The 14,600-nt window shown below is 44.5% G+C and overlaps 1 pseudogene; it reads left to right on the forward strand.

Annotated features, from left to right (window-relative positions):
- The first annotated feature begins 1,386 nt into the window (after positions 1–1,386).
- On the forward strand, positions 1,387–1,539 carry LOC138499431 (5.8S ribosomal RNA; annotated as a pseudogene).
- Positions 1,540–14,600: the final 13,061 nt, after the last annotated feature.

A 14,600-nucleotide genomic window follows, 5' to 3' on the forward strand; every position in this document is an offset into this window, starting at 1 on the left:
TTCAATTATGAAATTATTATAAAGTGTGATCTATATATCTATTGTTTAAATTATCAAATAAACCTTTTAACTTGCAAAACAGAACTACTTCTTGGCTCAGTGGGGTCAGGGGGATTCCAAGAGAGTGGTGTTATATCGGGGTAGTCATCCAGAACGCATGAACTGGACATAAAGATATATCAATAAGGGTTTTCATTCAGTATTCTAGACTAGGCGTTGACTTAGCTGTAGTGTTGAATTGAATCCTCTTACAGCCCTCTGTACACACCGCCTATTGCTACTACCGATTGGATGGTTCAGTGAGAGCCTCGGATCCACCCTGTCTGGGTCAGCAACAGCCCTGGCAGAGCACCAAGAAGACCATCAAACTTGAATATCTTGAGGAAGTAAAAGTCATAACAAGGTTTTTGTAGGTGAACCTGAGGAAGGATCATGAACAGCGGAGCGGCTGTTGGGAGAACCGCAGGCCCGACCTGGGTTGCATCCCAGATGCGCACACCCACAGCATGGGGCACTCCTCGTCCTATGGTCCAGCCAGGGTCCGTGGGGGACCAGATGCCAGGGAGCAGGACCCCTTCCATTGCAGGGTTCCACGACCCATCAGACAGACAAGGGTGCCTGGCAGGGTTGGGTTGACCTGCTGGGAAATCAGCAAACATGCACCGGAGATGGGGCCCTGAGTAGACCCCTCCTCTCTGAGTGGACCCCTGAGCCACTGTGCTGGCCGGGCATGCTCCTCTCTCCGACCTGCCAATGGGTGGGTTTTGCTGGGGGGCACCTGAGTCGGAAGGGTAGTCCTAAGTGGGGGTAGCCGGGATCTGATGGAAGCATGGATATTCTCGACGGATGCCTCACCAGGTAGTGGGGGGCCCGGCCTACCAAGATGATCTCCGAGTTATGGCACAGCAGAGCCTACTCGATGGATGGACATCAAGGTTCCTGCCGCCAAACACTGTGGGTTAGCGATGGGCAGGCTTGCCGGTACAGCAAGGAGACCTTATCTCTTGTACCTGGAAATCAGCCTGTGCATCCGGGTTGGGGTTTGAAGACTCTAGCGATCCCAACTGACCCCCACCCTCCATCCTCCTCTCTGCCCTCCCAAATGTGGATCAGAAGGTCACAGTCAAGGAAGGAGGAGAGGATTGGCCGGTTGGGCCGGAGGCAGAGCCGCCTGCCACCATTACTGTGGGAAGACATGTCGCAATGCTGCAGGAGGTGGTGGGTGGGCCTCCCGGGCTGAGCATCTGGAGATCATTTGTTTGAAACTCTAATGGTCTTGACCAACTCCCAAGGGCCTACATGGGTGGGAATGGCAGTGCTACCTCCCCCCAGCATGTCCTGTACCGGCAAGTTTCGGGCTGAAATCCAGTAAATAAAGTCACCTGTGACTCTTAACATTGGATCACTCGGCTTGTGCGTCAATGAAGAACACAGCTAGTTGCAAGAATCAGTGTGAATTACAGGACACATTGATCATCAACACTTTGCATCCACTTGCGGCCCTGAGGTACTCTCTGGGCTACGCCGGTCTGAGGGTTGCTTGAACATCAATCATCCCAGGGACCACCCTAGTGCATAGCTGGGGACATCACAGGGACCCCATTCCCTTCATCCCCCTATGATCGATCACGATCAGCACCATCACTGGATCTCAGGACCCGACACAGAGGCTTGTTGTTGGCACGTCCAGTCCTCCTTGGGAGGGCCATGCACCCGGCGGGCCCCAGTGGCGGTGGTGATGGCCGTGGCCTAAAAAACAGATGCACCTTCGCCTACCCGTAGGCAGCTGGCCGTGCTGCTTGTGGCTGTCTGTGGTGTCCCAAGGTTGCCTGCTCAGGATGGCCCAGGAACGCAGGCATTGCAACAGCATCCAGGAGGCAACCTCTCCCCAGGCAGGCTTATGCAAAGATCGGGGCAGCACACACTTGGCCGCGGCAGAGGTGCTGCTTGGGTCAACCCCCAAAAACCCTGGGCCTGAGGCCAGCCGCCGAAAGCTTCAGCTACACATTTACACGTCTATGGGCCTCATTACACGGATGACGGTAAGGGTTTACCGGTACCGGTATTTTACCAGTACCAGTAAATCCTTACCGCCTTACTACGAGCTTTAATGCCTGCTTTTTGCAGGCATTAAAAACCAACCCGCAAAGGGACCAGTGGAGCTAATTACGGTACTGCAATTTGCGGTACCGTAATTAGCGCCTTCCCCATTCCCATAGAGCCCTATGGGGAAAAAATGGGAATGGGGAAGGGCAATGGTGGAAGGGGGAATTACCGCCCCGCAAACGTTGGAATGGGGCGGTAATTCCCCTTTCCACCAAGGCGGTGCCGGTATTTTACCGGCATGAACCATGGCGCTAATAGCGCCATGGTTCACCGCCATCTGTGTAATGAGGCCCTATGTCTTCAGATCTGACGTAGCGACCATTGAAATGAAGCATATTACTAAGTGGAGGAAATAGAACTAACCAGCATTCCATCAATAATGGCTAATGAAGTGGGAATTCTCTGTGGATCGACAGTGCAAAATCCAGGAAGATTTCCACGAGGACTCAAGCATCTAAACCCTAAAATTCAGTGAGGGTGTAGAAACTGGCTGATTTGCTGCAAGGAGTGGCAGCGGAGGAGTAGGGGACTATATGCTCCGGCCCCACCTCAATGTAGCAAATGTATGAATTTCACACAGCTCATAATTTAAGGATCTCTTCAAGGTCAATGGTATGTAGAAAGAAAGATGACCAGTCATAAAAATACATTTCAACCTCTTTAATGCCAAAATATTTAAGAACTAGAAGAATATGGTGAACACCCCACTGCCCCATCAGCCATATAACTAACAAATAGACTTGATGTCCGGAGACCAAGTGCCTTGCAGCAGAATGTATGCTTTGACTGAACTATATATTAAACAGATGCGAAAATCCCTTGATCAATACTTGCAGAATGGTTTCATCCACCCTTCGAACTCTACCATGGCCTCCCCATTGTTTTTCTTTCAAGAAAGGATGGTGACTTGTGAACTTAAATGAACTACCACCGGTCCCTGGGAGCAGGAGGTCACCTCTCCAGGGATGATTAGAGAATTTCAGTTACACACGTGGTTAGTGGTTAAAAAGAGTTTTTTTGACATGATTTCATTGAAGATCTGAATTTGGATGTGCTTTGCATCACAGAAACGTGGTGTAGGCACCACACGATGGCGGGCCGGAATAACATAGTGCCTCCGGTATATTCTGCAATGGTCTTTAAGCGCCCCTCAAATTTCAGTGGGGGTGTTCAAATAATTTTCAGAGCATGTCTTTAAATGTTGGATAAGAAAATTATAAGTATTAAGGGCTCAGAACCTTTACATGTAAAATGTGTGGCTACTGCTTTCTCTTTGGTGGACCTCTTATTGGTATACCATCCACCTCAGTCAGATAATCAGTTCCAAATGGAGTTAGTGGATGTGGTAGCTCAAGTAATTCCACTATGCCCGAGGCTGATTGTGCTGGGAGACTTTATTGGGTTGAGTATGGGGAAAATGTACTAGCACAGGCTTGTTTGGGCACTTAGGGGTTGGTTCAATAGGTAGTGGGACCAACTAATTTAGCTGGTCAAAAGTTTGATTGTATTTTTGACAATTCTAATTCGGTACTGGTGTCCCTCCCTAGAATGGACCTATGGTCCGACCATGCAGGGATTTTTTTTCACAATACAAATGGAGTTCCACCCCACACCTTAATCAGGATGGAGGGGAGGTGGATGAATTCCACAACTGGAATAATATAGACACAGATAAGCTTAGATCATTTTTTGATGAGGTAAATCCAGTAGTCTCCTCAGTAGAACCCAGTGTTTTATTGGAGATGTTTTATGACAAACTCTTGAAGGCGGTGGAGAAGTTGGCACCGGGCTCACTGAAGAAAAAGAAAAATAAAGCAAAGAAGAAGAAATTGTTTGCCTGTTTATTGAGAGAGGAAAAACAGAAAGTTGGGGCGGCAGAGAGAATGTGGCTGAAAATTAAGGAGGAACATTCTATAATAGTATATAAACAGCCCTTATTCTAATTTAAAAACAAGGTTAGGAAAGCAAAGAAGGGTTATTACTGAACCAGATTTTATCAAGTCCAAATATAACTCAGGACACTTTTAATGAGTTGCGTGACCTGGTGCCTATCAAAAATACCATGACACCTTCTCAACATTTATGTAAAGAACCGAGTTAATTCTACTTGGATACAATAAATAAGATCCAAGAAAAAGTTCAAGAATTAGATTCTAAGTCTCAGCACTGGGATAATCCGGCAGTGATGTTGGAACTTCCAACTGCTGGGGTTCTATTTACAACCTTTCTCTCAGATCAGCAGAGCAGACCTTTTGGAGGTTATGGTGAAACGTAGACCCTGACGGTCTATTTATGATCCCTCTCCAGCAAGGATGTTAAAAGCAGTCTGTGAAGTGTTTGTGCAGGAGCTGTGTCAAATCATGACTAGCTGCTTTGAGTTCAGCAGAGTTCCAGCTATTCATAAAAGGCTGCCGTGACTCCCGTCCTGAAGAAAGCCTCTTTGGGCACTTCTTGTTGTGCTAATTATAGACCCATTTCACTTCTCCCTCATGTCAGCAAACTAATGGAAAGTCTTGGTGCAGAAATACTACAAATGCACAAGAATGTCTGGACATGGCCCAGACATGTTTTAGACCTGGCTACAGTACAGAATTAGTTGTTTTGGATTCAGTAGATGATGTAAGATGGGCAGTTGTTTCTGGTGGTGTTGGGGTCCTTATTCTACTGGATTTATCAGCGGCTTTTGACACAGTAGACCATGATGTTCTTTTATCCAGATTAAGTAGCTATGGTCCCTTGAACATCTGTTAGAGTTTTTTGGTTTTATGCATGACATTCAAATTGCAAATGCTTTTATCTCTAGCTAACATGACTTTTGTGCCACCCTATATCTTGGCCTCACAAAAGTGGCTATCATCCCTCTCCAAAGAATACAAAATTCAGTTGCCAGGGTACTGGTGAAAGCTGGGCAGAGAGAGCATATCTCACCAATTTTGAGAGATCTTCACTGGTTGCCGGTGGAGAGTCGGATAAAGTTATAGACGCTGTGCATCATGCACTGTATAGTCAACCAGCCAATTTTATCTATTTTAAACTCTGCTGTCACGTTCCAGGGAGAAGTCTGTGCTCTGCTTCCATCAACTTACTTGTTGTGCCCACTTTTTGATGGGTGAAATAGGAAGGTTGCTCTTTTTCTATTTAGGTAGCACGATTGTAGAATTCTCTACCAATTAGTGGGATCGAAGGGCAGCTAGACTTCTGCCATAAAATAAAGACTTTCTTATATCTGTGAGTTGTGGATGGTTGGTAGGGGAGGGAGGGTCACTCTTTTTTTCTGCTTGGGTCCCTTAGGTCCACTAAGTGCCATGATGCCTCCAGTTAGAGGTGATATGTTTGTTATTAATAAGAGCTGGACCATACCATACCACACATTAAATAAGATAAGTATCAGAAAATTGATACCCAATAACACTGATATCAATATTATTTGACCGAGTGAAGGTCACTGTAGTCTACATAAACCTTGACCTTTGAGGAACTTACCACATCACAAGGGTGAAAGCTGATGATAAGTGGAAGATGGCCTTTTAAGTGAGTATTTGGCTCAAAGGGTCATGCCATTCAGACTCTACAATGCACTTTGCACCTTTAATTACATCATGAATGAGGTATTGACATAATACCTGTATGTGTGCGCTATGGCTTACATTAATGATATACTCTGGAAGAACATTGTTAAGTACGTGAGGGTTTTTCTTAACCAAATCTGAAATTACAGTGCGTTTGCTAAACGGGATTAATGTCCTTTCCATGTTATGGAAGTAGAGTTTCTCAGGTTAATTCTAAAACCAAAGGAAAAAACTATAGACTAACGTAAGGTTGGAGCAGTATTGCAATGGAAGGTGCCACACACTGTGAAGGTGGTACAGGGTTATAGAATGCTTTCAACTTATAAATGTGCTTCAAAGCCAACTTCTCAGCAGTGGTGCTCCCTACTACCAACATCTTAAGAAAGGGTAAGAAGTTACTACAAAATCTTGTGCACATTGGCGCTGATACTAGCACACCCATATCCACCCCTGCCATTCACTGGAAAAGTGGATGCCTCTCAAGAGGGAACTGTTTTTTTCCGAACATGACTGAACACAGAACAGTTACTTCTGGTGGCCTTTTGGTCAAGAAAGTTTTCTCCTGCTAAACGTAACTATTTAGTAGCTGAATTATTGACCTTAAAGGAATCATTCAAAAAGTGGCAACACAATATTCTAGGAGCCTGGAATATGATCACTATCCTTATGGACCATCACAATGTGCAGTTCGTCAGGGATGCTTATGGAACAACAGCTTTATTGAATGCTTTATTTATTTGAATTCAACTTTGTTTTCATCTATAACCTGGCATCTGTAATGGCAAGACTCAGACACTGCCTTAACACTGTCAGATTCACTGTCAGCGCTACACCTGTTTACATGTCTTGGAACTCTAGGGAGGTTAATAGTAGAATATACATATTGTGTATAAAAAGTTTAATAATTGAATAGTTTATGTACTCCCCTACCATATTACCATTGTACACTGTTGTGCATGCACTGCAAACTGCCATGTTTAGACCACTGCTTCCAGCTTCTGTGAGGTGAGACGGTAGATCACTTCTTCCTTTTCTTGCAAAACTGTTTGAATCTTTGGTCTCTACTCCACTCTCCTCAAACCTTGAATCCTTCTCACTTCTTAGCCCTGCTCAAGCTGGCTTGAGACCTGGTAGAAGCACAGAGAGTGTCCTGGTCTCCGTCCAGGATGACATGGCCAGGCTGGTGGACTCAGGTGGGGTGGAAGCCCTGATCCTACTCGATCTATCAGCGGCTTTCGACACTGTTGACCACCCCATACTGTCCTCCAGTCTTGCCCAAATGGATATGTCTGGTCAAGTACTGGCCTGGTTCCCCTCATGCCTGGCGGATCGTAGCCAGACTCTTTATAAGCCCCCTTTTCTATCCACTACCTGCCTTCTTAGCTGTGGAGTGCCACAGGGCTCCTCTCTATCACCGATCCTTTTTAACATCTATATTTGGGCTTTAGTTGATCTCATCCAGTCCTTCGGCGTCAGGTGCTATTCGTATGCTGATGACACTCAGATCCTGATCCGTTTAGATCTAGATAAGGCTGAGATGGCGTTGTGTCTATGCGAGTGCCTGACTGCCATGGGGAACTGGATTAACCACAACTGGCTCAAGTTGAACAGCGATAAGACTGAGGTTTTGGTGGTGGGGTGTCCCCCTAATACCATCACTCTGTGTGTCTTCTTTCTGGCATACATCTTTGGGCAACCTCCCCATTCCTTCTGGGAAGGTTAAGAACTTAGAGGTCACACTGACTACCTCTCTCTCTATGGACAGTCAGGTTGCCACGGTATGCCAAACTGGCTATCTACAGTGGAAAGGTCTAAAAAAGTACTGCCCCTTATCTCAGAACATCTTCGCCCCCCAGTTGTGGCTGCCCTTATATTATCTCAGCTGGATTATTTTAATTCCTTATATCTTGCCCAACCGAGAGGTCTTATCCAGAGACTACAGCGTTTACAAAATCTGGCAGCAGGAACAGCCACTGGTTCCCCTTATGGGGCACACATCTCTCCTGTCCTGCGTTCTCTTCATTGGCTGCCAGTTCATCAGTGCATCCAATTTAAAGTTCTGTGCATTGTACATCAGTCAATCCACAAGGTTGGTCCAGAGTTTTTGATCTCCAAGTTTGTTTGTTATCTCCCCAATCGCCAGCTTCGCTCAGCGTCGGCAGATCTACTTGTTGTGCCATCTTTTAATCAGGCGCGGATAGGGGGCCGCTCCTTTTCTGTAGCTGCTGCCACTGTATGGAACGAGCTGCTGTCTTCTATAAAGAAATTAGCCAGTCATCTAGCTTTCAGGAAAGCAGTAAAAACCCTTCTCTTTTCGGATGTTTTTTTCTGCTGGCTTCTCTCTATACTTGGTCATTTGCCTCGCCTCTAGCGCCAAGATGCCTTTGGGTGACCGTCACGATTGAGAAATTCCAAAATAATAAATTGTACTGTGCATGTCTTTCGCATGAAACCCCTTTACCTAGCACATAGGAATGCTCACTTTCATAGTTCTCCCTTCTGATGCATTTCTCTTTAGGCATATGTATGCATGTTTTATGTTCTCTCTTTTAATAAGCAGCATTAGTAGGCAGAGGTTATCACATTGCAAGTGCTCTTACCTGCCTCAGAGCATGTTTGAATTTTCAAGGAGTATATTCACCTTGACTAAATGTATCATGCTATGCTGTCCTCCATGATAGCATAAACTAGCACGGCACAGTGCAGCTGATATCAAAGGTTTGTATAATGAGGGTTTGTTCTCTGTCAGCAACAATGTTTCAAGGTGAGACCGTGCCCCGTTGGGACCACCCCTTCCACTAAAATGCATGTGTATTGTTGGGTGTTAGCGCAAAGTGCATGGAGGGAGGAGGGTTGTTCTCTTGCTCCGGTGTCCCGTGCTGCAGTTGGTTATGTTTTGCTACTGCCTTACTAATAAATTGTTCACCAGTCCTCCAGAATCTAGAGCGGTCTTTTCTCCACCAGAAATTGGTGCCTTAACACGTTGGATTCCTGCTGCTCTGCCGTCAGGTGCAAGGGCTGCCGGGCACACTTCCCAGTGATCCCCCTGGGTCCAGGAGAGATGATTTCATCAGAGGTGAGAGCTGGCCAGAGTGCACAGAGAATTGAGGCGGGTGGCCAGAGCAGACACGTTAGCAAGAGCCAGTCAATAAATCGTGGGTTGGTGAACACAGATAATTGCATCAATGTACTGTGATGTCGTGAATTGTGTTGACTGAAATGGATAGGGGTAAATGTTCATCTTTTGAAATCTGGAAAACATAACAAAAATCTGAATTCTAGAATCTGTTGGGATTGTCGAAGAATACAGGAGGGCAAGTACCCTGCCTAACAGAACTGGTTATCTGAATTAGGGGGGGGAGAGGGGCAGCTAGCCAACAGAGTTTAAAAGAAGTGCATCCATGCTCCCTACTGACTTACTAGACTCTCTGAACTCTGCTGAAGAGCTGGCTAAGGCCTATGGTGACACTCTTGAAAGAGCCATCAATCATCTGGCTCAATTGAAAACATGCCAGGCCAAACAAATAATGGTTTCCCCCCGATATCCAACTCCTACACACAGCTACATTCAGGGCGCTGAAACAATGGGAATGGGAAAAAACTCACTCAAAAGAAGATAAAAACATTTATGCCAACAAAACAAAAATATATAAAAAGGTTATGTTGAATGCAAAAAGATGTTACTACGATAATAGAATCTCTAGAGCAACCTCAAGCTCAGGCTAACTATTTACGATTCTCAAGGAACTGGAAGATCCCTGCCTAGTTCTCTTGCACGTGGTAACAGGCCATGATGAATAAAATAGAGAAAATACCAAAAAACTAAGTTGCCAAAATTGACACTGGTATCAAAGTTAATGTGACCTTGCCACTGGACTGCTCCAATACAGACACTGTTAAATTTGAGTACCAACCCATCTCTGAGCAATACCTGTAGAAAGTACTCAGTCACCTAAAACCAACTATAGTCAAAGAATGTGGCCCCTCTCATCACAAAATGTAAAACCTTTCTTTTAAAGAGAGTGTTGTCCCTATTAGCATTAAAAAACACTGGATTTCCCCTCTTATAAAGAAACCCACTCTTGGCCTGAATGTGTCGGGTAACTACCGACCTATTATGAACATGCCATATTAACTAAAGATTCTGGACAAAGTGGCTCAGTTACAGATTGAGGAATTCCTGTCTAAACTTTAGATTCTGGGGCCTAAGCCATCAGGTTTTCAACAAGTTTATAGCACCGAGTTGACTTTTCTTGACCTTAAGTCCAATATGTTTGATATATTTGACAGAGTGAACTCAGCTCTGCTGGTGCCACCATATCTGTCCGCAGCATTTGATCTTGTGGATCATACCATCCTTACGCACAGACTATGTAGCGTGGCACACTTTTCTGTCTGCAGCAGCTAACTGGGTTCAATCATTTTTATCTGACCAGACCGCAACAGTTTTATTTCAGGCCTCACTGGCAGAGGAATTTCGGGTCTCACTGGGGGCGTGCCATAGGGCTCCTGTTTATCAACTGTGCTATTTAATGCCTTTATGCTCCCTTTGTTCCAACAACTGGATGCAGCAGAGATCATCTATGTCAATTACGCTGATGATACTCACTGTATTATGCCACTATCAAGTGACTACATTACCAATTCCATTGCCCTAAATTGTATTTACGGGAGAATACAAGCTTGGATGCAGGTGAATAGACTTGCTCTAAATGATTCAAAGACTGAACTGATGGTTGTGGGTACAGCTCCCAAACTATGGAAAATTGGTCAAGGGTATTGCCAGTTCAACATAGACAGATGTCTGATTAAAACCCAACCCAAGGTCAAGACTCCTTGCGTCACTCTTGAAAAAAACCTGACAATGAAGGCACATGTTAGCATCCTTGTCTCCTGCTCCTCCTATTATCTTTAATTACTAGCCCTTCTTCATCCCTTTTTGAGCATTACAAAAGGTGTCATGATTGTGTGTGCCATCTTAGGGGCCAAGCTTGACTACTGCGCTAGCCTCCTACTGCGGGTAACCAAAGGGGAACTATTCTGACTTCATGTGGTTCAGAATAATGCTGTGCACATTGTAATGGGGCTGGGTAGGGCAGATCATGTTTCCGTAGTCAGAAAGTTCCTGCACTTGCTGCCAGTGAACAATCCCATTTTGTATCATGAACATTGCATAACACATTGATGCCTCTAAGGCCTGGGACTAGAATATCTAGTCCAACATCTTCATTGGCTGCCTGCACACAGGAGTTTGCGTTCTAACAACACCTCCCTTTTGGTGATGCAATGTTCCAAACGCTACGGTGTGAAAAGAGGGTAATTCCCACATGCCGGCCCATGTCTCTGGAATGAGCTTCCCCTCAATACGTGAGCATGCTCATCTCTTCCAGCCTTCAAGAAGGGCCTGAAGACAGCACTTTTTTGCCGAAATCATTTCAACTAGAAGTTCCATAGCCATCTTCTCCTGCTTCTCTTATTGGTGTTTTCTGTACATATGTCTTGTTTAGCGCCCCCATGCCCATGTGCTCTGTTTATGTACTATATAAATACATTTAATTAATTAATTAATTAAGAGAACATTAGACTGCTGTACCAGTCAGAGAAGTGTAAGACTGATAACTTGTGTACAAGCACGGTACAAATAAAATATCATATCATATCATATCATAAGTGATTGGGGCAAATGTGTTCTGTATGAATACTGAAGAAAATATTTTGGTTGAGAACCCCATGATTGTCGTGGATTAACCCATACCTCTTTACTAGAAACCCCCAATGTGCAACTCAGTTACGACCCCTCTTTATATTTCACACTCTTCTCTATCCTAATATGGGAGGTGTAATAGGCTTTGTTTCTACCAATTATGTGTCTTGTCTATGAAGCTTATCCAACCAATGTCTCTGAATAGCTGAATACTGCTCCGCATCATGGGTAGTGTATTGGGGGATATAGGCTGTGAACGAGCAGTCATCTGAATCTGACCAACACCTATGGGTGTTTCGGAATTTTCTGTATGGGGGACAGAGGGGTTTCAGAGAGCGATTCCTGAGCCTCTTAATAGGCATGGCAGAGCAGTTAAGCTAATGAGCCATACCCACGCCGCCAGCCATGGAACTCCATAGCATCTAAATGCAGATGAATTTAGGAATGGACCTCTATCTGTAGTAAGCCATACCTTGTCTTACCTGCGTGAGAATGGGTTCAGGGCAATCTAGACAAGTGCCACTTCCTCCTGAAGGAAGTCCAGCACACTTAATTTTTACTCACTACTTGCCCAAAACATGAAAGTACCTAGAACAATCGCACAAACATACATAGAGTGACTCCCCTAAACATTTCCTCCAGGATGGCACATTTGATTTAGGCAGGAGAACACATTTACATATGTCATTAGAGAAAAAAGGCGCACTTGTACACCAACGCAAATGGGATAGTTACCTCAACTGGTATGCTGAAGCCATTAAGAGACAGTCTGAATGTCAGACCCAGGCACTGAACGACTCTCCAGAAAAGCTCCAGGACCAAGTCAAATCCATGAAAACTGAGTAAGCTAACCTGCAGGCACCGACCCACAGAGCCGGGTACAAATGATTAGATTCCGTTCCCCAAACGGAGTGCCCATTAAAAGAAAGCCCTGAAGGTATTTTGGACACTTATAACTTGGCTATCTTAAATGCCATGCCCTACCAGCTAGCCCAGATTCCACTCATCAGCCAACCCACGCCAATAAACCTAATGCTGGCTTGTTTACTCCTGAATTACGGGCTCAAGTTTCTAAACTGTTTTCACCAGCCTCAGGCACATTCAAACCATTCCCGAACTTGACAGCCAATACCAGTACTGGTGTATTCCCTCTCAGGTGGTGAGAGGGAATACACCAGGTAGCTACCGGGAGGAGGTGATACCCTAGTTACAGTCCATATACCATGCAGCACCACTGATTGGTTCAATAGGGTTCAGAGATTACCAAAGATACGAGAAGAATCTGTTAAGTTCCAGGAGGAACTTCATGTCTTCATCGACTGTTATCACTCTACTTGTTTTGACTTAAATCAGTTGTTACAAGCAGTTCTACCCACATATAGATTTGCTTTGCTTAAGGTGAATGCAATTTGGCCAGCTGAAGAGACTGCTACTGCTAGGGATTTGAAAGCGATCACTTATAGAGTGGTGCAAACTATTCTCAGAATTTGTCCTCAAAAGATGGAATGGGATAAGATTAACTCATGTAAACAAGCTAAGAGCGAAAACACTGGAACACCTTGAATGACTAAAACGGTGTTTCGAACAGTACCCTGGGATTGTTGATGCTGCACTTACAGCAGCTCAAGCTATGGTGGCTCACTTTGTTATGGGGTGCAACTGAAGGTATCTGAAGGAATTAAGGCAGTAATGATAGGTCGGGAAGGAAAGGGTGTGGTAGTAGTTGTATTAGCCACACAGCACTTCCATGAGAAGGTTAAAAGACAAAAAGAAATCATGGAAGCCAAGCTCATGGTGCTGGAAATATATTGCTTATAACCTCCTCAGGGAATGGGAGGGTTCTGCCCAGCTCTGGAATGGCAAGGGCGAGGACAGGAAGAGGGAGAGGAGCACCTCTGTCATTCCAGTCAGGGCAAACTTCTCAAAGGTATTATTCAAGCATGTACAGTGACCAGTGCAACAATTGTAAAGAGTTTGGGCACTGGAAATCTGAATACCCACATCGCCCTCAGTATGATGGTCGAGGTTGACAGCCAGCTGCACCAGGTTTTATACTAGAGTTTTTTTTATGGTGTTTTGTTATGGTAAGGTGGTGGAATGGCCTCCAACTATTAGCTGGAGGTCAATCCGCAACCTTATTTGCAAGCTCATAGCTGGCCATTGCGGTATTGTGCTGGTATATGCTAATACTGCCACAGTATTACTGCACTGGCCAACTCGTAATGGCCCCCAGTCTTCAAATGTTTTGTGCATACACAGTTTCGAAAATATATGCAGATATGTGTACTTATGATAGCATATTCACAGTGCTATGTCTTAATGTTTGAAGCAGTCAAGTCAAGCCAATCATATACACCTTCATTCTATCTGAGGACTTTATGTATGATAAAAGTGCTTTTGCAATGGTCATATATTTTGCACTTTACTCGAAGGCAACACGCTTGTAACACATATTTCTTATACCTCTAATTTTGAACTCCAAAGGTATTTCATGGACTGAACCAGCTATAGAACATGCTATTCCTAGTCTATGTAAAACCTGTGATCTGGATATTTATCATGACCTTACATACCCAGAAGAAGTAAAGACATACATCCAAAGGGAATCGTGAAACTCTGTAAGGAAGAAGAGAGACGAGAAGGATGGATGCAAGGATGGAGGCAAGACACATATGTGCTGAAACTACAAGTACTGCTTTTAAATGTATGCCATCACATGAAAATGTCAGTGCAAATGATACTCATTTCAAGACTCATTGATCGATTTCAAAACACAACTGCTCGCTTTACATTCACACTGAGACAATATCAATGATGCTTCCTTACCTTGCGCAAGCCCTTCAAAAACATCATATTGCAAGTTCATGGGTCCATTTGCGCAGGTTACAAAGCTCAATGTGGAAATGTCATTCGTTTTGCGGCGATTGTATATATCATATACACTACAAAAAAAACTTTGTTGAGGGGATGTTATTGTTAAGCTGCCGTACCAAATACGTGTGCACTTCACTACAAAAAAATGTTCGCCCTCCCCTTTATGCTTCACATTAAAAACAAAAAACCCCTGAAATTCGCCAGTTATGGCAGACTGAACCCCCTTATTTGCCAACACTACTGTGCACTGCTAACTCTAACACCCAGACCATGAAATATGTCATCTCAAATGTCACTCATGACATCACTGACGGCATTACATGTTTAGCCCCTTTGTTTTTGTTCCC

This window comes from Ambystoma mexicanum, chromosome 5q (assembly GCF_040938575.1).
Source record: "Ambystoma mexicanum isolate Mex_15411 chromosome 5q, UKY_AmexF1_1, whole genome shotgun sequence".
Lineage (NCBI taxonomy): Eukaryota > Metazoa > Chordata > Amphibia > Caudata > Ambystomatidae > Ambystoma > Ambystoma mexicanum.